The following is a 24,312-nucleotide window of genomic DNA, read 5'->3' as shown; positions in this document are numbered from 1 at the left end:
CCGACATGTTATGGGCCAATTTTTATGTAGTTGTCCACACTATACTCTTCTTGCTACTGTACTATAACCCGCACACTGTGGTGACAAAACTCGTGGGGTTACCCACTAATATCGGACCTCCTACTGCCCGGCGTAATGCCGCAACTTGACGTAGCATCGACGTACTAACTCGTTGGAAGTCCCATCAGAAATATTGAGCCATGCTGAGTATATTACGGTGCATAATAGTCAAAGTCTTGTCGGTGCACGATTTTGTGAACGACTTGACCTCTCATTTATGTCGCATAAATATTCGACGGGATACATGTCGGGCCGTCTGTGGGGCCAAATCATTCGCTCGAATCCTCCAGAAAGTTCGTCAAACCAGTCGCGAACAGTTATGGCCCGGTGACATGGCGCATAGTCTTACGTGAAAATTGCATCGTTGTTTGGGCTCCAGTAACTGAACAATAACTGAACCATACGACTTTTCTTAGAAGCTAGATTAAGAAAAGTCAAACCTACGTTTCTAGCATTTGTAGACTTGGAGAAAGCTTTCGACAATGTTGACAGGAATACTCTCTTTCAAATTCTGAAGGTGGCAGGGGTAAACTACAGGGAGCGAAAGGCTATTTACAATTTGTACAGAAACCAGATGGCAGTTATAAGAGTCGAGGGACATGAAAGGGAAGCAGTGGCTGGGAAGGGAGTGAGACAGGGTTGTAGCCTCTCCCCGATGTTATTCAATCTGTATATTGAGCAAGTACCAAAGGAAACAAAAGAAAAATTCGGAGTAGGTATTAAAATCCATGGAGAAGAAATAAAAACTTCAAGGTTCCCCGATTACATTGTAATTCTGCTGTCAGAGACAGTAAAGAACTTGGAAGAGCAGTTGAACGGAATGGACAGTGTCTTGAAGGGAGGATATAGGATGAACATCAACAAAAGCAAAACGAGGATAATGAAATATAGTCGAATTAAGTCGGGTGATGCTGAGGGAATTAGATTAGGAAATGAGACACTTAAAGTAGTAAAGGAGTTTTGCTATTTGGGGAGCAAAATAGCTGATGATGGTCGAAGTAGAGACGATATAAAATGTAGACTGGCAGTGGCAAGGAAAGCGTTTCTGAAGAAGAGAAATTTGTTAACATCGAGTATAGATTTAAGTGTCAGGAAGTCGTTTCTGAAAGTATTTGTATTGAGTGTAGCCATGTATGGAAGTGAAACATAGACAATAAATAGTTTGGACAAGAAGAGAATAGAAGCTTTCGAAATGTGGTGCTACAGAAGAATGCTGAAGATAAGGTGGGATGATCACATAACTAATGGGGAGGTATTGAATAGGATTGGGGAGAAGAGAAGTTTGTGACACAACTTGACAAGAAGAAGGGATTTGTTAGTAGGACATGTTCTGAGGCAGCAAGGGATCACCAATTTAGTGTTGGAGGGCAGTGTGGAGGGTAAAAACTGTAGAGGGAGACAAAGAGATGAATACACTAAACAGATTCAGAAGGATGTAGGGTGCAGTAGGTACTGGGAGATGAAGAAGCTTGCACTGGATAGAGTAGCATGGAGAGCTGCATGAATCCAGTCTCAGGACTGAAGAGCACAACAACAACAACTGAACACAGCCATTGGATCGGTTCAGATGGACCAGAGAAACCAGTCCATTCCTTGTAAATACAGCCCATGTCATTGTGGAGACACCACCAGCTTGCACGGTGCTTTGTTGAGAACTTGGGTACACGGCTCTGTGGAGTCTGTGCCACGCTCGAACCCTAGCATCAGCTCTTACCAACTGAAATCGGGCCTCATCTGACCAGGCCAAGGTTTTCCAATTGACTAGGGTCCAACCGATATGGGCAGAAGCCCAGGAGAGGCGCTGCAGGCGATGTCGTGCTATTAGAAAAAGCACTCGCGTCGATCATCTGGAGTCATAGATCATTAACGCCAGATTCTCCAAATTGTCCCAACAGTTACGTTCGTCGGCGTCTTACATCAATTTATGTGGGTGTTTCACGCAGTGTTGCTTATCTGTTAGCACTGATAACTCTAAGTAAATGCCACCGATGTCAGTCGTTAAGTGGAGGCCGTAGGACAATGCATTGCCCATAGCGAGACGTGATACTGAAATTTGGTATTCGCGGCACTTGATATTCTCGATCTCAGAATACTGAATTCCCTAACGATTTCCGAAATGGAATGTCCGAAGCCTCTAGCTCCAACTAGTATTTTCGTCGTGCGGCCACAATCGCGAAGGACACCTTTTTGCAGGTATCATCTGAGCGACCATCCAGGCCGCCATGCGCTGTTGCCATTTTTCGTGGTGTACTCAGCCTCGTGATGCCAATTGAGGACCTACTCGACCGAATAGTAGCGGCTTCGGTCAAGAATACCATCACAACGACCGGGAGATCGGTGTGCTGACCCCACGGCCTTCCTATACACATCCTCCACTGAGGATGACACGGCGGTCGGACGGTCCCGCTAGGCCAGTCGTGGCCTGAAGACGGAGTGCTTTTATCATCTGAGTACAAATGACAGATCCACCAACGCACTGCCCTTTCATGCCTTCTGTACGCTATACTATCACCATATGCTTATGTGCATATCGCTATCCGTTGACTTCATCACCTCAGGGTACAACGTCACGCCCATGACGTTCGCAGTGGCTTGCCCTACATTTTGCCAGCAGTCCGTTCGTACACACGTGCTTGCGCGGTCTCGCCATAACTTCGCGTCCGAATTTCTTCAGTGTTATCTCTGGGCTGTTAACTCGCTCCCTAGCGCACGAAAGATGCTAACACCATTCGGACTATGTTTTTGGTTTCTTCACAATGCAAACTCTTTGAGATTGCCAGCGTCTGCTTAAATCATTTCCAAAACTTTTCAGTACCCTGGATCAAAATTATTTGACAAAATTATTTTGAATGGGGATTCCGCCAGGAGATGCGTGCACCAGGACCACATCATATTAAAAATTAAAAGAGGTTCACCATTGGTCGTTCAGTTGCAATTTTTCCTTCAGTCTGACATGTACTCTTCATTGATATGTGCAAATATTGCGAGATTAGTGCTTGTATGTACGAGGGTCACGCCAAAGGAAATGTAGACAATTTTTTTAATCCATGTTTTATTCTATATGTTTGAACGTTTTACCGTGTGTACATACATCCTTTGGGAACAATATTTTCATTTCTCCACATAATTTCCACCCCTCTCAACTGTTTTACGCCATCTTGCAACCAGCGCCTGTATACACGCACGGTAAAATTCTCGACCAACCTGTTGGAGCTACTATTTGGAAGCGTGCACAAAGGAGTCATCATCATAAAACCTTGTTCCACGAAGAGAGTCTTTCAGTTTCCCGAAGAGGTGACAGTCATATAGAGCCAGGTCAGGATTGTAAGGCGGGTGTTTCTTTGTTGTACATCCGAGTTTTGTGATCGCTTCCATGGTTTTTAGACTGACATGTGGCCGTGCATTGCCGTGCAAGAGCAAAACATCCAGCTTTTGCTGATTTGGTCGAACACGACTCGGTCGAGCTTGAAGTTTCTTCAGTGTCGTCACATATGCATCAGAATTTATGTTGGTTCCACTTGGCATGATGTCCACAAGCAAGAGTCCTTCGGAATCGAAAAACATTGTAGCCATAACTTTTCCAGGAGAACGTATGCTTTTGAATTTTTTTTTCTTGGTTGAATTTGCATAATTCCACTCCATTGATTGCCTCTTGGTCTTTGGTGAAAAATGATGGAGCCATGTTTCATCACCTGTCACAATTCTTCCAAGAAATTCATCTCCACCATTCTCGTACTGTTCCAAAAGTTCGCTGCACACGGTTTTTTTTTTTTTTTTTTGTTTCTTTGTGAACCACTGTCGACATCCTGGGAACCCACCTGGCACAAACCTCTTTTAACGCCAACACTTTCAGTATTCTGCAAGCGCTTCCTTCCCCTATCCCAACGTAGCGTGACAATTCGTTGACTGGGATGCGTCTGTCAGCAGTCACCAATTCGTTAACTCTCTGCACATTGTCTGGAGTGTGTGCAGTACGAGGCCTGCCACTGGGAGGACAATCCTCAATATTGCCGTGCCCGGTTTCACCACGTAACCTCCTTGCCCGCCGACTAACTGTACTGCGATCGACAGCAGCATCTCCACACACCTTTTTCAACCTCTTGTGGGTATTTCCCGCGGTCTCGTTTTCACAGCACAGGAATTCTATGACAACACGTTGCTTCTGACGGACGTCAAGTGTAGTAGCCATCTTGAAGACATGCAGTGACGGCGCCATTCACGGGAACAGGTTGAACTAAGTTTGAAAACAAGCGGGAAGGATGTATCTATACACTGTAAAACTTTCACACGTGCAGAATGAAAACTGTATTTTTACAAAAATAGTGTGCCTTTCTTTTGGAGTGACCCTCGTATGTCCACAAGGCTTTGATACTAGCGCTGAGTGCAGTGAGTGAACAGAAATAAAGATTTCTACTCGAAGGACCAATGCCGATCCTCCTTTTGTTGTTAATATTACAGTTAATTAGCAATGACAAGAACACACTGAGGATGTTTATAATAAAGACATTTATGAGCAAAGAATGAAACTGCAATTCAAAAAAGAAATACTTCGGAAGTGTAGATTACTTTGTTGTTTGCTATTGGCGGACTGTTCTAGCTACTTTACCCTGTATAAACGTGACCATTCGCGGAATTGCTCCGTTTGTAAATGACGTAACAACACAGCAGAAACAGACTCCTCCCCGAGCGCGAAGGTAATCGACCACTCGAGGGTATTAAATTTCGACACGTCAGAAACCGAGCGGGCGAGAACGCGTATCCAATTGACTCGTCCCCGGCGTACGTAACGGCTACATTTAATTATCGATTTCCGCGCGCCCCGCGCCTGTGACTTTCGCCTCGCCCCGTGCGCCCGGCCTGCGAGTGGCCGCGATGCCGAGACAGAGGGAATTGCTAACTGATTTAACTCCGCCGTCCGCCGGAGCAGTGACAGCGGACCCAGGAGACGGCTCCCTCCGCCCCCACTGTGCGCGTCCCGTGATCAAACCGGCGGAGACGTTAATCACCCGTTTAGCATGTCTGTTTCCGACCGCTCTTCATCTCGCGTCATTTCACTTGCCTCCCGCCGGACGTCAGGCCAGGGGCCCAGCGTGACGGGGCTGCTGGAGGGAACGAGAGGGTGGTGGCAGGGCGGGGGGAGCGGGGGCGGGGTCGAAGCAGTGCTACCACCACTCCGACCGCCCGGCCACCTACCTCTAGCTCGTCCTCTCGGCCGCGTCCCCTCGCCCCGCGATGGAGTGCCATCGATTCACGCGGCAATTTGCCATCGCGTGCACTACATTAACCGGAATGATGGCAGCGGTGGGCGCGCCAGCGGCCCACGAGAACCGTATTACCGGAGGCCGGAGGGCTCACCACCACCACGACCACCACCACTACCACCAGTACCACCAGCGCCGCTGCCGGCACCATCAGTGGGGCGCGCTGGCGCTGCGGCCGTGGGCCCTTTGCTTGCTCCGCGCCACCGGCCGATTATTTGAATTCCTCGCGGAATTGATTTCGGAGTGCGGCTATTTACAGGCCAAGCATGCCGCCCGCCGCCGGCTGAGACCCTGATCGTTGTGCGGTCTCTCTCCCTTTCATCCCAGCGTCTCACTGGATCGCAGACGGTACCGAGCAAAGACGACACATCCAGCGTACCTCTTCTCCGCCACCGGCGCAGAAATACTACTGTGGAATGCTCTGCCGCGACAGGTTGTTGTGTCCAACTCAGCTCTTCACTCTACATTTTGGTCTCCGCTCTACGCTATCCCTTGATGTCATTCTCCGTATCCTGCCGTCTTGGCCAGCCGGAGTGGCCTTGCGGTTCTAGGCGCTGCAGTCTGGAACCGCGAGACCGCTACGGTCGCAGGTTCGAATCCTGCCTCGGGCATGGATGTTTGTGATGTCCTTAGGTTAGTTAGGTTTAACTAGTTCTAAGTTCTAGGGGACTAATGACCTCAGAAGTTGAGTCCCATAGTGCGCAGAGCCATTTGAACTATTTTTGAAATGCCGTCTTCTGCTAATCTGCTAATCCACCCTCCCCCTTACCCCCCCTCCCCACCATCCCGTCACATCCTAACATCTTCGTCTTTATTAAACTTTCGCTCGTAACTTCTGCTTGATGATAACATATTCAGCGGCGGCCTTGGTGGCCGAGCGGTTCTAGGCGCTACAGTCGGGAACCGCGCTACCGCTACGCTCGCATGTTCGAATCCTGCCTCGGGCATGGATGTGTGTGATGTCCTTAGGTTAGTTAGGTTTAAGTAGTTCTAAGTTCTAGGGGACTGATGACCTCAGAAGCTAAGTCCCCATAGTGCTCAGAGCCATTTTTTTTAACATATTCAGCATCGTTAGGCCACTTCAGATTCATCTTCACACTTATCCATTGCACGATGTTTCGACCCCTTTGCTGGTAACTACTTCAGGAATCTTCTGATGTCGTAGAGTAGGGGATCATTGTGAAAAATAGTATTTCTTAACTGTTATTTCAGTTCCGCACAAGGATACTGACAGTAGATGAAACTGATCTTCAGACAATTGTGTGTTGTGTATTGAACCGGTGACCTAGAAACGACAGAGAGGCTTCGTCCGCCGTAGCCCACAGTGGTCCACAACCCCACAACACGCCACAGCAGTCCACCCACCCCACCGCCGCCACATACCGAGTTGGGTTGTTTTGGGGAAGGAGACCAGACAGCGAGGTCATCGGTCTCATCGGATTCGGGAAGGACGGGGAAGGAAGTCGGCCATGCCCTTTTAAAGGAATCATCCCGGCATTTGCCTGGAGCGATTTAGGGAAATCGCGGAAAACCTAAATCAGGATGGCCGGACGTGGAATTAAACTGTCGTCCTCCCGAATGCGAGTCCAGTGTCTAACCACTGCGCCACCACGCTCGGTCCCCATACCGAATCCAGGGTTATTGTGCGGTTCGGCCCCCATTGGACCCCCGTGGGGACGTCTCATACCAGACGAGTGTAACCCCAAATGTTTGGGTGGTAGAGTAATTATGGTGTACGCGTACGTGGGGACATTGTACGCGCAGCAATCGCCGAATGAGGCGGAATAAGGGGAACCAGCCTGAGTTCGCAGAGGCAGATGGAAAACTGCCTTAAAAATCATCCGCAGGCTGGCAGGCACAGCGGACCTCGACACAAATCAGCCGGGCGGATCAGTGCTGGGGACCGGCACGCCTTTCCACTCGGAAGCAGCGCGTTAGACCGTGTGGCTACCTGGGCGGGCATATCTTCAGACAATGGTTTCACAGGTAAAACTCTCATTACTCGGTGTCACGTTCTTAAAAACAGACAAGAATTCGGCCGAGACGCAGTAGTGCTATAGTTGCTGCCATTCTTCAATAACGGCTCTACAGCCTGTGACGTCACTGGCGTCCAGTTCGGTACTTTGTATGGTAATTCTACATCACTGTACCCCGTTCAACCCTGTAATGGCGTGATCGTAAGCTAGGCTCAGCTGTAAACCCAAGAACGGGCTGCAGAGACCCGTTTAGGGAACCAGGGATATTAACTTCTACTTCCAAATAAATTTTTCCCTGAATGGAGTTCGTCAGTAAAAATATATCTCTTTTCCAAGCCAACAGCTCAGATCATGGAATCAATGCTAGAAATAAGAATTATTTTTGTTAAGATTTAAAGTCACTTACTTTGGTCTTAAAAGGTGCCCATTACTCAGGAACATGCATATTCAACAAATTTCCAGCATTCATGCAGAGTTGAATCACTATTAAAGTTCGGTTTAAGAGGAGCTTAAGGGATTTACCTCTGGCCAACTTCTTCTGCTCTACTGATGAAATTCTTTGTATAACCAATCGTTATTGTTGTTGTTGTTGTTATGTGTGTGTGTGTGTGTGTGTGTGTGTGTGTGTGTGTGTGTGTGTGTGTGTGTGAGGTACTAGTAACATAAAATAATGCTAGTACTATTACAAACTGGCTTCTGTACAAATTCAGTGCAGTACTGCAATCATTGTAAATTTTCTATTTACTCTTTATTACCCCGAAAGGAGAAAATAAAAAAATGCAGTAAATGAAGCAGGCAAAAAGGAATACAAACGTCTCAAAAATGAGATCGACAGGAAGGGAAAAATGGCTAAGCAGGGATGGCTAGAGGACAAATGTAAGGATGTAGAGGCTTGTCTCACTAGGGGTAAGATAGATACTGCCTACAGGAAAATTAAAGAGACCTTTGGAGAAAGGAGAACCACTTGTATGAATATCAAGAGCTCAGATGGAAACCCAGTTCTAAGCAAATAAGGGAAAGCAGAAAGGTGGAAGGAGTATATAGAGGGTCTATACAAGGGCGATTTACTTGAGGGCAATGTTATAGAAATGGAAGAGGATGTAAATGATGATGAAATGGGAGATATCATACTGCGTGGAGAGTTTGATAGATCACTGAAAGACCTAAGTCGAAACAAGGCCCCGGGAGTAGACAACATTCCATTAGAACTACTGACAGCCCTAAGAGAGCCAGTCCTGACAAAACTCTACCATCTGGTAAGCAAAATGTATGAGACAGGCGAAATATCCTCAGGTTTCAAGAAGAATATAATAATTCTAATCCCAACGAAAGCAGGCATTGACAGATGTGAAAATAACCGAACTATCAGTTTAATAAGTCACAGCTGCAAAATACTAACACGAATTCTTTACAGACGAATGGAAAAACTGGTAGAAGCCGACCTCGGGGAAGATCAGTTTGGATTCCGTCGAAATATTGGAACACGTGAGGCAATACTGACCTTACGACTTATCTTAGAAGAAAGATTAAGGAAAGGCAAACCTACGTTTCTAGCATTTGTAGACTTAGATACAGCTTTTGACAAAGTTGACTGGAATACTCTCTTTCAAATTCTGAAGGTGGCAGGGGTAAAATACAGGGAGCGAAAGGCAGTTATAAGAGTCGAGGGGCACGAAAGGGAAGCAGTGGTTGCAAAGGGAGTGAGACAGGATTGTAGCCTCTCCCCGATGTTATTCAATCTGTATATTGAGCATGCAGTGAAGGAAACAAAAGAAAAATTAGGAGTAGGTATTAAAATCCGTGGAGAAGAAATAAAAACTTTGAGGTTCGCCGATGACATTGTAATTCTGTCAGAGACAGCAAAGGACTTGGAAGAGCAGTTGAACGGAATGGGCAGTGTCTTGAAAGGAAGATATAAGATGAACATCAACAAAAGCAAAACGAGCATAATGGAATGTAGTCGAATTAAGTCGGGTGATGCTGAGGGAATTAGATTAGGAAATGAGACTCTTGAAGTAGTAAAGGAGTTTTGCTATTTGGGGAGCAAAACAACTGATGATGGTAGAAGTAGAGAGGATATAAAATGTAGACTGGCAGTGATAAGGAAAGCGTTTCTGAAGATAAATTTGTTAACTTCGAGTATAGATTTAAATGTCAGGACGTCGTTTCTGAAAGTATTTGTACAGAGTGTGGCCATGTATGGAAGTGAAACATGTACGATAACTAGTTTGGACAAGAAGAGAATAGAAGGTTTCGAAATGTGGTGCTACAGAAGAATGCTGAAGATTAGATGGGTAGATCATATAACTAATGAGGAGGTATTGAATAGGATTGGGGAGAAGAGAAGTCTGTGGCACAACTTGAATAGAAGAAGGGATCGGTTGGTGGGACATGTTCTGAGGCATCAAGGGATCACAAATTTAGTATTGGAGGTCAGCGTGGAGGGTAAAGACCGTAGAGGGAGCCCAAGAGATGAATACACTAAACAGATTCAGAAGGATGTAGGTTGCAGTAGGTACTGGGAGATGAAGAAGCTTACACAGGATAGAGTAGCATTTAGAACTGCATCAAACCAGTCTCATGACTGAAGACCACAACAGCAACAACATCTTAAATCCCGCGTAGTCGTCAAATATGGGGTGTATAGGAAATCTACTTTCTCGGATCGGCAGACAATGTTTGAATACATGGTATTAATGAGTTTTACTACAAAAGGAAAAGATTACAAAACTTAACTTCATCAATTACTCGGATGTGTCGCAATCAAAGGAGGACGTGCAAGAAAAACACTGATCTTGAGTACACACAATCCTAAGTAGCTGCTACACAGTGCCTAATTTCGAAGCTGCTATAGAACCCGCTAATCTAGAAGCTACCCTCCATTTAGGGCGCGATCAGTCGGTCGCGGCGCCTATGTCCTCTTCACATAGCTGCCGCTGCTGTCGTGTTGTCGTCCTGGAGAGGGGTTGGCCAGTGTGCGATTGGCTGACGTCTTCTCACAGCCATCTCTTCTCTATCGTTCGGGAAAAGTGGCGTGCTGCGACTTGACTTTACACCGTAACATTTTATGTCTTCAAACATTTCTTCAATCTCTTCATCAGCTGACAGCTAGTTGGCATATAAGGTTGTTCTATTGTGGTGCGTGTGGGCTTCGTGTCGGTTTTGGCTCCAATAATGTGTTCATTATGCCGTTCGTAGTAGCTTACCTGAATCACTATTTTTTTAATTAATCATTAAACCTACTCCTGCACTACCCATTTTGTATTTATAAGCCTATATTATCCTGACCAGAAGGCCTGTACCTCCTGCCACAGAACTTCCCTAATTCCCACGGTATCTAACTTCAGTTTATCATTTTCATTTTTAAATTTTCTAACATATCCGCCCAATTAAGGGATCCAATATTCCACCCTCCAATCCCTAGAATGCCGCTTTGTTTCTTCAGATGAAGACGTCCTCCTGAGTAGTCCCCGCTTAGAGATCCGATTGGGGACTGTTTTACCTCCGGAATATATTTTAAGAGGACGCCATCATCATTTAACCAGAGTGTAGAGCTGCATGTCCTCGGAAAAAGTACGGCTGTAGTTTTTCCTTGCTTTCAGCCGTTCGCAGTATCAGCACAGCAAGGCCGTTTCGGCTGATGTTACAACGCAAGATCAGTCAATCATCCAGACCACTGCGCTGTTCAGTAGTGCTGTTCTGTCGACACATCATATCTTGGCGTTCTTAACCCTACAGTATCCTCCGCTGGCCTCGTGAGTAGCCCCATTTTTGCTGGAGGCCTAAAGTCCAAATCGATTTTATGCCTGTTTAGGAGCCGGATGATCTTTACTGTTACTGAGCAACAAAACGCCAAAAGCACCATCTTCTCCGTGTCCTCATAGATGGCTTTCTTACTTCGAGTCTCCGAAATTTGTCGGTTGTTTTAGCATCTTCCACAAGTCGTTCACCTCATGTGGCAGTTTTTCAGCGTCTTTAGCGGCTCCCGCTCAATGCGCCAATTATTTAAAAAGAAGTTTTAATATTTATTGGGAGCACAAATTATTTAAAAGAAAGTTTTAATATATTTGTAAAACAGATGATAGTTCTGGTTTGGAAAATGTATGATGCTGAACAAACTTTGTGATGTGTAAAACGTTTTTAGACAATTTTACACAGCAGTTAACAGATAGCCAAAGATGAAGATGTTCATGCTAGTATGATACAGTGCTGATGCTGGTAATGCATGAAACCAATCACGTTCATGATAGAGATGGGATGATTCCTGTAGAATGACACGAAGTATTATTGAGAGGAACGATGGAAGAGGAGGAAAACAGAATCATGGGGTTATGTGTAAGCTTGTTGACTAGGGCAGGAAGTTAAAGGTATATCTCAGGAAGGATATCGTCTTTGGGTTTTGGAAGGTGGTTGAAGTTCCGACTGAAGAAGATGGAAAAGGCATGGATGTGGATGGAAAGTGAGACAGGGATGTAGTGGCCAGCAGGACACCAGACTAGGTGGTTAGTATGTAGAGCACTGGGTACATCGACTGGGTTTTTCCGGGAGGTGGGTAGGTTAATATAGGTTGCGAATCGGGGAACGTAGGTGGGCATAGAAGGGGAGGTCTAAGGCTTATTTTTCGGGAATTTCATGGGATTTGTTGAATTTAGGGTAGGCAGAGCTTCAAGTATATTGCCATAGAGTGATTAAGATGAGGGGTTTATAGCTAAGGGCAACAGTTCAACGAAGTAGACCCCAAGTGCGGCCAGTTAGCAGTTTTAGTCATCGGAAATCAGTGTCGTGTGCTATTTCTAAAGGTTATCATCTACGCTTTGTTGGAGAACTGGATACATAGGATGAAAAACTGCAGTCTGAATCTGATGAATTCCTGTCTTCGGGGAAACATTTATTGCAGGTATATATTATTGTTGTCATGGTGCCGAAGTTGTTTTCTGCCGACAGGTGTTGATGATATACCTCGATGGGGACAGCTGAAAATGTGTGCCCCGACCGGGACTCGAACCCGGGATCTCCTGCTTACATGGCAGACGCTCTATCCATCTGAGCCACCAAGGACACAGATGACTAGCGTGACTGCTTCTGGAGAAGCTGCACGGTCATCAATGGTATCTGTTCTTCCGGGAACACTTACTATCTTCATATATAGTTAATGGCTACCCGTCCATTGACCTTCGTCTGTGCGAATGCGCACAGGTTGCCCGAACTGTTACGGGAATCGTCACCTCAGTTGGCGCAAGTAATGAGTAGATGGGCACTGTCTATTACGAAAATTACGTATGTAGATTGTGGAAAGTTGGGAATGTTGGTCTCATGGGGAGGGGGCAAGGTATAGGTCCCTGCAGTCGCACTATTTCTCTGTGTCCTCGGTGGCTCAGATGAATAGAGCGTCTAAGTAGGAGATCCAGGGTTCGAATCCCGGTCGCGGCACACATTTTCAGCTGTCCCCATGGGGGTATATCATCAACACCTGTCAGCAGCTGAGGATTTCAATTAATTATCATTTATTCTAGAGAGGCTGCACGGTCATCAGTGCTATCTGTTCTTTCGGGAACAGTTACTATCTTCATATAAATTATTATTATTATACTTACATGTCAGGGAAATGTTCTCCCATATAACTGTCCCATTCGTAAACAGTTAAAAAAACTGTCGTAAGTGTCGCTTAGACGAGGGGCAATTACTGTGACGACCACACGCTCTACCAACTCACCCTCACGAGATTTGCAAACCGATCACTTATAGATAACTTTTCGTGTATTCAGTAGTTCTGGTGTTACTTTTAATTACCGCTTACGAATTCTCTATTGGACGGCAGCACATAGCAAGAACTATATCGGTGTTTCCGTTGATACTTTCACGACACACAACGTTTGGTATCGATCTGAGTGTCTCACATCTGGAGGTTTGGGTGTTAGTGGACGCCAAGTTGCTGTAAGGTCGCGCAAATTCCAGACTTTGTCGCCGAAGAAGAGCAGTGAGCAGGTGTACATGTGGCAGGCCGTTGGCAGCCCGGTGGTTCATCTCAACAGTTGCACCACTGTTCGCCCATACACATCTCTGCAGCACCACAATTGCCTCAGCGTCCTTTTTGGATAGAGCCACCTGATGTTTCATGGTGTACTTCAATCACGGCGGCACGCGAACAATTTGCAGACTTAGCTGTTTCTGAAATGGTTCCCTCATGACCATAGCGTTTTGTACGTGAGATAAATCGCTCCTTTTTACACTGCGACAACGACTGCACTGTTGACCGCGTCCGTCCGACAATCTTTATTTATCCTCCACTGCTAATGTCGCCATCTGCCGTCTGTGAGTCGTTATTGGACTTTCACGTCGAACATAGGGGGGCGGCACGTTATTGCGACTGGACCGTATATTTCTTATTACAACAACACGTCACTTCATGGACTCTCGCAGTGTAGAGACGATCAGTCCCGTCCGTTGTTTGTTGGAGAAACTGTTTTATTATGTAATAACGCGCAAATGGAATTCCTTCCGAAGGAATTGGAGTGTAGTGATGGTTACTAACAAAAGAAAGCCTCACAGAGAGAGGAGGAGGTTCCCCGTTCTCGTCTGCGCTATTATTACTGCTTTGACGAAAAACCCTGTTTGTGGAAAGGCCACCATACCCCTTGAACACTAACGATTTTCTTAAGGTGTGCATATCGGATCGCAAGCATTTAATGTCACTGATGCGGAATGTACAAGTGTTACTGCGAAATGGCGTCTAAATGTCCGTGTCGGTAGGCTTTCTATAGACTCTACAAACTCTGTCTCCTATAGTGAGATCATCTACAGACCGAGAAATCTTGGAATGGAGGGCCTCTCTCATTCTATATCTGCTAAACAGAGTTAATTTTAGTTTATATGTTATTTAGGAAATAGTCGAGCGTAGCTCTCTTTTTGTTGTGTGGCCATATAACATTTTTACCGTATATGACAATGCTCTCAAAATCCTGCTGACAAGTGTATTTTCTTTGTCATTTTATGAATAGAATTTTAAATTAATTTAGAGTATTTGGCGTAAATCTGTGATCCAAATGTATCTGCTCAATTCACAGAAAGTTGATAAGAAGATTGTATCAAAAACTCAGCTGAACACCCAGAAGCACGCCATTAACTAAATATGCCAAGAAACCCTGGGAGTTTAGTCATAAACGGTTGTTAACGAACCCAAATACAAACAATGGCCGGCTAACTGCTTTGACCTGCGACAAGGTCTATACTAGTCACTATTTCATAATGTTACAAAAGCCTTGCTTCCCATTAGTTTTTAAACTAAAATTTGGTACATAACTTGCATGACGTCAGTGAAAATTCCCTGAAAATATTCTCTTCTTTAGTCAAAAGTTTGACCCATTAACAAATAATAACGTGATCTGGCTTCAGTTGATAGAACATTTAGGAAAAGAAAGGAATTTCATAGGGCAACGTTTGACTGAGGGAAGCTCACGTGAATGCAAATCTATTCTCAATGTACTAAAACCCTCTGCCACAACATGGAAAGTGCTCTCTAACACACACAAATAAAAGACGTACCACGAAGGACGTTTCCGAATGGGGTGGAAATCGTTATATGTGATGTAAACGTACAGAAAAAAAATCATAACTATCTAAGAACAGGTGGGTGATTCATTCACGAGAAAGAGGTTTACAAATTGAGATACGGTCCACCTCTGGCCCTTATGCAAACATTTATTTGGCTTAGTATCGATTGACGGAGGTGTTGGAGGTACTCCTGAGGGATGTTGTTGTTGTTGTGGTCTTATGTCCAGAGACTGGTTTGATGCAACTCTCCATGCTACTCTATCTTGTGCAAGCTTCTTCATCTCCCAGTACCTACTGCAACATACATCCTTCTGAATCTGTTTAGTGTATTCATCTCTTGTTGTTCCTCTACGATTTTTACCTCCACGCTGCCCTCCAATACTAAATTTGTGATCCCTCGATGCCGCAGAATATGCCCTACCAACCAGTCCCTTCTTCTAGTCAAGTTGTGCCACAAATTTCTCTTCTCTCCAATTCTGTTCAATACCTCCTCATTAGTTGCCTGATCTACCCATCTAATCTTCAGGATCCTTCTGTAGCACCACATTTCGAAAGCTTCTATTCTCTTCTTGACTAAACTATTTATCGTCCATGTTTCACTTCCATACATGCCTACACTCCATACAAATACTTTCAGAAACGACTTCCTGACACTTAAATCTGTACTCGACGTTAACAAATTTCTCTTCTTCAGAAACGCTCTCCTTATCATTGCCAGTCTACATTTTATATCCTCGCTACTTTGACCATCATCAGTTATTTTGCTCCCCATATAGCAAAACTTAGTTACTACTTCAAGCGTCACATTTCCTAATCTAATTCCCGCAGCATCGCCCGATGCCATTATTCTCATTTTTTTTCTTATATCCTTCTTTCAAGACACTGTCTATTCCGTTCAGCTGCTCTTCTAGGTCCTTTGGTGTCTCTAACAGAATTACACTGTCATCGGCGAACCTCAAAGTTTTTATTTCTTCTCTATGGATTTTAATACCTACTCCGAATTTTTCTTTTGTTTCCTTTACTGCTTGTTCAATATACAGATTGAATAACATCTGGGATAGGCTACAATCCTGTCTCACTCTCTTCCCAACCACTGCTTCCGTTTCACGCCCCTCGACTCTTATAACTGCCATCTGCTTTCTCTACAAATTGTAATTAGCCTTTCGCTCCCTGTATTTTACCCCTGCCACCTTCAGAATTTGAAAGAGAGTATTCCAGTCCACATTATCAAAAGCTTTCTCTACGTCTACAAATGCTAGTAACGTAGGTTTGCCTTTCCTTAATCTGTTTTCTAAGATACGTCGTAGGGTCGGTTTTGCCTCACGTGTTCCAACACTTCTACGGAATCCAAACTGATCTTCCTCGAGGTCGGCTTCTACAAGTTTTTCCATTAGTCTGTAAAAAATTCGCGTTAGTATTTTGCAGCCGTGGCTTATTAAACTGATTGTTCGGTAATTTTCATATTTGTCAACAACCGCTTTCTTTGGGATTCGAATTATTATATTCTTCTTGAAGTCTGAGGATATTTCGCCTGTCTCATACATCTTGCTCACTAGACGGTAGAGTTTTGTTAGGCCTGGCTCTCCCAAGGCTGTCAGGAGCTCTAATGGAATGTTGCCCACTCCCAGGTCCTTATTTCGACTTAGGTCTTTCAGTGCTCTGTCAAAGTCTTCACGCAGTATCATATCTCCTGTTTAATCTTCATCTACATTCTCTTCAATATAGAGTATTGTCCTCAAGAACATCGTCCCTGTATAGACCCTCTATATACTTCTTCCACCTTTCTGCTTCCCCTTCTTTGCTTAGAACTGGGTTTCCATCTGAGCTCCTGATATTCATACAAGTGTTTCTCTTTTCTCCAAAGGTCTCTTTAACTTTCCTGTAGGCAGTATCTGTCTTACCCCTACTGAGATAAGCCTCTACATCCTTACATTTGTCCTCTAGCCATCCCTGCTGAGCCATTTTGCAATTTCTGTCGATCTCTTTTTTGAGACGTTTCTATTCCTTTTTGCCTGCTTCATGTACTGCATTTTTATATTTTCTTATTTCATCAATTAAATTCAGTATCTCGTCTGTTACCCAAGGGTTTCTATTAGTCCTCGTCTTTTTACCTACTTGAACCTCTTCTACGTTCACTATTTCGTCTCTCAAACGTACCCATTCTTCTTCTATTTTATTTCTTTGAGGCATTCTTGTCAATCAGTCCCTAATGCTCTCTTTCAGTTTATCCAGGTCCCATCTTCTCGAATTCCCCGAGGGATATCATAACAAATTTTCTCCAACTGGGGTGTCAGATCCTCATAATTCCCCAGCTGGTTGTACGACTCTGCCCATAGTGCTCTAAACTTTCACAGTTGGGGAGAGATCCGGCGACCTTGCTGGCCAAGGTAGAGTTTGGCAAACACGAATACAGGCAGCAGTAACTCTCGCCGTGTCCCACCACATAGTTTCCTTGCTGAAATGTAAGCCCAGTATGGCTTGGCAGGAAGATTGCTGTGGATGATAGGGAAACAGGTCCTGCTTTGAAATGTTATCACTCCCGGTTGTCGTGTTGTATGACGGGTGATAATCAGGCTCGTATCCCACTGGTGTCCCAATCGCGTTTACACACGTCTTCATTGGCCAGCGGGGCTCAGTTCGAAGCAGGACTCATCACTGAAGACAGTTCCACTTCAATTAATGAGGATCCAAGCCGAAGGGGCCCCAGACAGTGGTGGGATCCCAGCCCGACTTGCGCCAGCCATACAGTCCAACAATGAGGAGTGATGATCTGGGGTGCCTTTTCTCTTCATGGCCGGTCTCCGTATTAGAACCACTTTGGAAAGTGTACATGTGAAGAAGGTAGACACAAAACTGAACTACACAATGCGCTGCCTTACTGGTTCCATCAAATCGACCCAATGCCATTGGTTACCTGTACTGAGTCACATCCCCCCACCTCACTTAAGGTCGAAACAAGCTCTACTGAGGGAGGCCAAGAAAATCTCTGCATCACCCTCTGTATCACTGCACCAGAAATTATGTCATCCGCCACAGCAACGGTTGCGAAGACCAGCAAGTGTTACTGCAGGACGACTCATAGCAGCTGATTTTGATCTAAATGATAGCTAGAAGCATGAATGGTCAACAAAAACATTTGGAACAAGAGCCCATCACCTTTATCCCACAAAGAAGCCACAAGGTTTGGACCTACTAAGGAATCTTTGGTGCCGCCTCAAAAGGTTAAGGACTTGACATGGTTGTTGTAACTACTTCAGGTACAAATGGAGCTGGATCAGTTCACCAATGTGTGAATGTAATCAAGAAGAGCAGACAATTGAAAATCTAGTCCACCACTGTCCACTTCATTCATACACTGGAATTCCCAACGACTTGTTCACTCCCACACCTATCTTAATTAATTGGTTGAAAAACACGGCCTTTAAGGTTTAATCTTGTCTTATATCATGTGTATATTGTATAAAATAACTTGTCTTATATTAACTGTATATTGTATAAAATCCCCGTACGATTAAATAAACGGTACGCCGATGATATTATGCTCCATCCTGCTGCCCTTCGTGGCAAACTATTCTGGGCTTACATTTCAGCAAGATAACGCACGTCCGCACACGGCGAGAGTTTCTACTGCTTGTTTTCGAGCTTGTCAAAACCTCCTTGGCCGGCAGAGTCGGAGGGTCTCTCCCAAACTGAGCATGTTCGGAGGGTCCTCGAAACATCTCGGAATATTGACGATCTGCCAGGCAGTTGGAGAGAATTTCGTACGATATCCCTCAACAGGACATCCAACAACCCTGTCAATCAATACTAAGCCGAAGGACTGCTGGCGAAATGGCCAGAGGTGGAACAACGCATTATTGACTTGTTTAACTTGTGAAACTCTTTCTCTTCTCAGGTTTTTCTGAAATTGCAGTGTTTGTCTGTACATGTGCGCCACACCTACCGATTTACGTCCCATTCGGATAATTTTTTCGTAGTGCGTATTTGGTTTTGTATTAATGTGTATACTTGACTCTCTCCTCTAAGGAGAACGCACGCTGTGGGCATGTTAGGCCTACGTTATAAATTCTAACAACTATTCGAAATAAACACGGATTTCAACAGTCACATCGAACTTATTAAGGATTGACAAGCAGCACAACCATACCTTACACTAACAGTAAAATGTGTAAAAGATGTTAAACTTTTCCTGAGAACCGCAAAGTGTCTGAATGACGATTATGCTGAAAACAGACTGTATTTAGCAAATTGCACAAGCATCAGCTGTCGCTTTAAATCATAATAAGTGACGACATCGGAACAACCTAAGAAACGTGGTAAGGTATGAATTACTTGTGCGTAAAGAAAAGAGCCACTTTGGATTATTATTCATCACATAGACAATAGAAGAAAAATAGGGAAGAGTACAGGACAGCATAACTCTGTGAGACATGACCAAAGATGATGAAACAAACTCATAGAACATATTTTGAGACACAACAATATCTACAACGAAATTTTTATTCTGTAGAGGAGTGTGCGCTGATACGAAACTTCCTGGCAGATTAAAACTGTGTGGCGGAACGAGACTCGAACTCGGAATCTTCGAATTTCACGGGCAAGTGCTATCGCCTTCAAAGGCGAAGGTCTGGAGTTTGGGTCTCGGTCAGGCAAACAGGTTTAATCTGCCATGAAATTTCACAATAACATAATTTGGCGACTAAGGACGTCATGCATGCAGCAGATTATACATGATGTGGGATGCATTACATATGCGGAAATGAAGAGGAAGGCAGACAGAAGAGGGGAATGGCGAACTGCTGCAAACGATGGTTCAAATGGCTCTGAGCACTATGGGACTTAACATCTGAGGTCATCAGTCCCCTAGAACTTAGCACTACTTAAACCTAACTAACCTAAGGACATCACACCCACCCATGTCCGAGGCAGGATTTGAACCTGCGACCGTAGCGGTCGCGCGGTTGCTGCAGACGAACTTCGGGTTGAACACTAAAGACAGAGAGAGAGAGACAACAGAAATAAATAACATGGTTACGTAAGTCGTCGAATGGACGAAGTGGATTACAGGATGAAACTCATTTAAAAATAAAATAAAAGGAATTTCATAATACTGCTTCTGCTCCACGTCATAATATTAAATTAGCGAGTCAGTAGCGTGCGGCATAGACTACCCTCATGGACGATTAAATGAAAGACCGATATTGATGCTTGAACGTGGAACAATTTATCACGCTTTGAACAGCGGAGTTAACCGTCGTCACAAAGGAAATGTACCTATATGGCTGCAAATTCAGTGAACGAAACATTAGCCCATGGTGCGCATACAAGCAACGCTCTCACTATAAATTCCTGCGTGTTTCAGCGCAGAAATGGTCATCGGAATGTAGCGTTAGGCACGTCGCCGAACAAAAGAACTGAAAAGTACAGATGGCGTTCACGCGATGCGTATAGCCCCAGCGCTCCCGTGAACACAAGAGTGTTTTGCCATACCGTTCACATGGGCATACCAGCTCAAATCTCTGCCCAGTGATTTTGGGCGAGCCATTCAAATAGCGCCTCCGCAGCATGGCATCCTGCTGTATTAGTTGACCACAATATTATTGCACCTGGGAGAAAGGGCGCGACGGTCGACTTTCGATGATTTTTTGTGATATTTCACGAGGACATACTGAATCAAAATGGCTCTAAACACTGTGGGATTTAACATCTGACGTCATCATTCCCCTAGACTTAGAACTACTTAAACCTAACTAACCTAAGGACATCACACACATCCATGCTCCAGACAGGATTCGAACCTGCGACCGTAGCAGCCGCGCGGTTCCGGACTGAAGCGCCTAGAACCGCTCGACCGCAGTGGTCGGTCCATGCTGAATCGCTTAATAGTATCTGCACAGATGCACTGAAATTATTCACAATGCGATGCGTTTTCCTTCGTCACCACTGTAATTTTTTACTGTGACGTCAACGCGCGTTTCCGATAATGGCCACGGGAGGTAAAGTGCAGGGATATCGACATTCAATAGTACCTCCGCTACACAGCCTACGATAGTGGCATTTCAAGCAGACTAAACTCATAAGCGGCTTATAATTCGCGTCAAACGAAGTGCCTTCAATTTCATAGGTCACTTCCGTCTCCCGTTAACAGAACTTGTTCGCAAGGTGCTGCTGAGTTGTTGGAATACACTTGCCGTCATTAGAAATTCACTAGCAAATGTTCTACATCCTGACAATAAACTGCGGACAAGGGGAAGGTCTCAGACACAGTCAACCGATTAGACTGATATTTGGCAGGTCGCCTGTATACAACCTAAAATGAAATAACCTGAGATATTTTGGCCCAACACACCTAGTTTTTGGGAAAACCATCCCTCAATGTTCATGACGCGCAGTCAACTCAAAACTGACGGGAACGATAGATAACTAAACACTTAGCATACTACACCATTTTATACACCGTACGCAAAGGTATATTTTCTTAGAAGTTAAGAGAAGGAACATTTACAACCTCCGCCTATGTATCCATGAGGTGAACGCTGTTTAACAAAATCGACGCTGGTGTAGCTATTAAGGCATCTGACTGCGGAGCAGAGAACCTGTATTCTATTTCCAAGTGCAATGTATCCAAACTAGTAGGAACAGGAGGATTAATAAGGGAAGATATCCACAAGGAATACTTACAAGGTAGGCAAATAAATTTCTCCAACGACTTGGGTAGATAAGGAATTAATAATTTAATCCTAGTTGCTTTGCAGTGTCTCTTCACTCCTCATATTTGTGAGTTAAAGAGCATTTTTCTCTCATTGAAGTATATGGCCGAAAGAGTCAGCCTTTAGGAACTGAGAAACGAGCCCTGCCATACAGGACTGTGAGCCACAAAGAGCGCAGCTTCACCACGAGATGGGGAAATTCACAGGCGTCTACTGTGCTGAATAAGGACTAAGAACTCTTGTGTATGAGTGAGACATACGAGAACCTATGTCACAGGGAAACCCCGTGGTAGTCGTTTGTGGCCAGGGAGACGTAGCTGTGTTAAGTATGATGGATCTAAGATTGGCCATAAAGGGAAACATTCAGGAAAACTATTTAATTCTGTAGTAATTGAGGGAATGAAGCCACAATAAATTTAATCTGCCATACTTCATAAATTTTCATGGTGATCCCAACAAAACTTGAATACTGATCATATCTATGATAGTTTAGTATTTACTGTTAAAGTGAAATTAACAAGTTTTGTGACAAAGACCTGAATGCTACAAACTGAACACTATGGTCGACCTTAACGATCGACATTTCATATAGAAGCACATCATTAAAATGACAAATATTGTGAATATCAACTTTGTAACTTTATTTGTTTAAAAGACACAGTAAATTTAAATTATCAGTATTTTCAGTTAATCTTCAGATCATCATTTCCTCAACACAAAACACATTGAACGTTGACAGCGTGACACCCGATTGAATCATTAGGTAGTAGGATATTTGTTGTAAAGTATAGTACGTAATAGTTACTTTTTCTCTTTATTTATTTATCAGAAAGCACATTGGTGCAAGGCTACTGGCCGTGACATTCGAAGTTAAGAAGAAAACTGTATTGGTTTTAAGTAAGAGAATTTAACGTTTATTATGTAGTGGATATTATTGTTATTTTATTTAGAACGTGAAAGACCCGCCAGGTTAGCCGAGAGCACCAGCGCGCTGCTTCCTGGACTCGGGTGGGCGCGCTGGCCCCGGATCGAAACCGTCCGACGGATTAACGACGAGGGCTGCTGTGCTGGTCAGCCTGAATGTGGTTTTTAGGCAGTTCTCCACATCTCGCTAGGTCAATACCGGGCTGATCTCCATGTTCCGCCTCAGTTACACGGCTCGCAGACATCTGAACACATTCGCACTATTCAATGGCTTACGCTAGACGCTAACATTTGGGGGGCACTTATTCCTCCCCGGGGGGTTCGGGGTGGCGACAGGAAGGGCATCTGGCCACCCCTTAAACTTAACATGCCATATCTGATTAACCAGTATACCCCACAAGTCAGGCTGAATACTAGGAAAGAGAGATTTAGAACGTGAAGGTGGTCCAGCTTTGATTATTTCAATATGTTAAAATGTAAAATAATGTAGAATAAGCTGTAGCCAATCAGATGGACGGTTTCAGGATAGGGAACTGCCCTAGTTAGTTGACCGATGATGTTCGGCATACGTGGGACGCGGCCGGAGACGGGCAGAGGGACAGTTCGGGTCATGACACAAAAGAGTACAGTTGGGATTGAGACACGAAAGCGGACGGACGGTCTTTACGTAGCTAGGAAGTGAAACAACTTAGAAAATTTCGCCTTGTGTGGTACTACGGGACTTAGTCTCTGAGAGGTGAGCAGCTGCGCGCCTGGTGTGAACTCTACCTTTTGACGTAGTTAACGAGATGAGATTTTGAATGATCGAACTGTGTCAAATGGATATGCGCTCGAGTGTAACAGTAACTCTAAATACGACCACTTTTGCTATTAGTTTGCTTTCTGAATAAACATAAGTCTAACCAAATCGGAACTGTGATGCCTGCAATCATTTATGGGTCGTTAATTTAGTTCCTGATACTATTATTACTGTTATTATATGTTATATTAACTTTGTATTTCGCAAACATGCCGTCAGCCAGACAATTTAACCAAAGGGTCACAACTGTCTAATTTCGGGTGTGTAATGCGACACGTGCGGTTCAACCCCTAGACGAGTTTTAGCCAAGACATTTCGCCGAGGAGGAACCGCATGTGAGCACGAACATCTTTGCGTTGTTAGCTGGCAGTTTCCTTCGAACAACTAGATAGATGGTAGACGAAACATAGAGATAGGAATCAAATATATTGGCAGCCTCAAGAACACCTGATTAATGCAACTTTCACCAAACCAAATCGTTCCTTATGAAGATTCGACTGAAGACAGTCTTGGTTTACATTTAAAAAAAAATTTTTTCGGGAATTACAAGGCTATTACAAATGATTGAAGCGATTTCATAAATTCACTGTAGCTCCATTCATTGACATATGGTCACGACACACTACAGATACGTAGAAAAACTCATAAAGTTTTGTTCGGCTGAAGCCGCACTTCAGGTTTCTGCCGCCAGAGCCCTCGAGAGCGCAGTGAGACAAAATGGCGTCAGGAGCCGAGAAAGCGTATGTCGTGCTTGAAATGCGCTCACATCAGTCAGTCATAACAGTGCAACGACACTTCAGGACGAAGTTCAACAAAGATCCACCAACTGATAACTCCATTCGGCGATTGTATGCGCAGTTTAAAGCTTCTGGATGCCTCTGTAAGGGGAAATCAACCGGTCGGCCTGCAGTGAGCGAAGAAAGAAACGGTTGAACGCGTGCGGGCAAGTTTCACGCATAGTGATGTGAAAGATTCAGTGTTTAAACCTCCCCTACCAAGAAACGTGCCAGAACTGCGAGCTCGCATCAACA

At 44.5% G+C, this 24,312-nt stretch overlaps 1 non-coding gene across 1 annotated transcript; it reads right to left on the bottom strand.

Moving 5' to 3' along the window:
- Positions 1 to 12,281: 12,281 nt before the first annotated feature.
- Trnat-ugu lies at positions 12,282 to 12,355 on the bottom strand. The gene has a single exon. It is a non-coding gene; the product is annotated as a tRNA-Thr (tRNA).
- Between the last annotated feature and the right edge of the window lie 11,957 nt (positions 12,356 to 24,312).

The sequence above is a fragment of the Schistocerca piceifrons genome, chromosome 1 (genome assembly GCF_021461385.2).
Source record: "Schistocerca piceifrons isolate TAMUIC-IGC-003096 chromosome 1, iqSchPice1.1, whole genome shotgun sequence".
In the NCBI taxonomy this organism is placed as follows: Eukaryota; Metazoa; Arthropoda; class Insecta; order Orthoptera; family Acrididae; genus Schistocerca; species Schistocerca piceifrons.
Note: the sequence above shows the minus strand (reverse complement) of the source record. Positions and strands in the feature narration are given on the sequence as shown.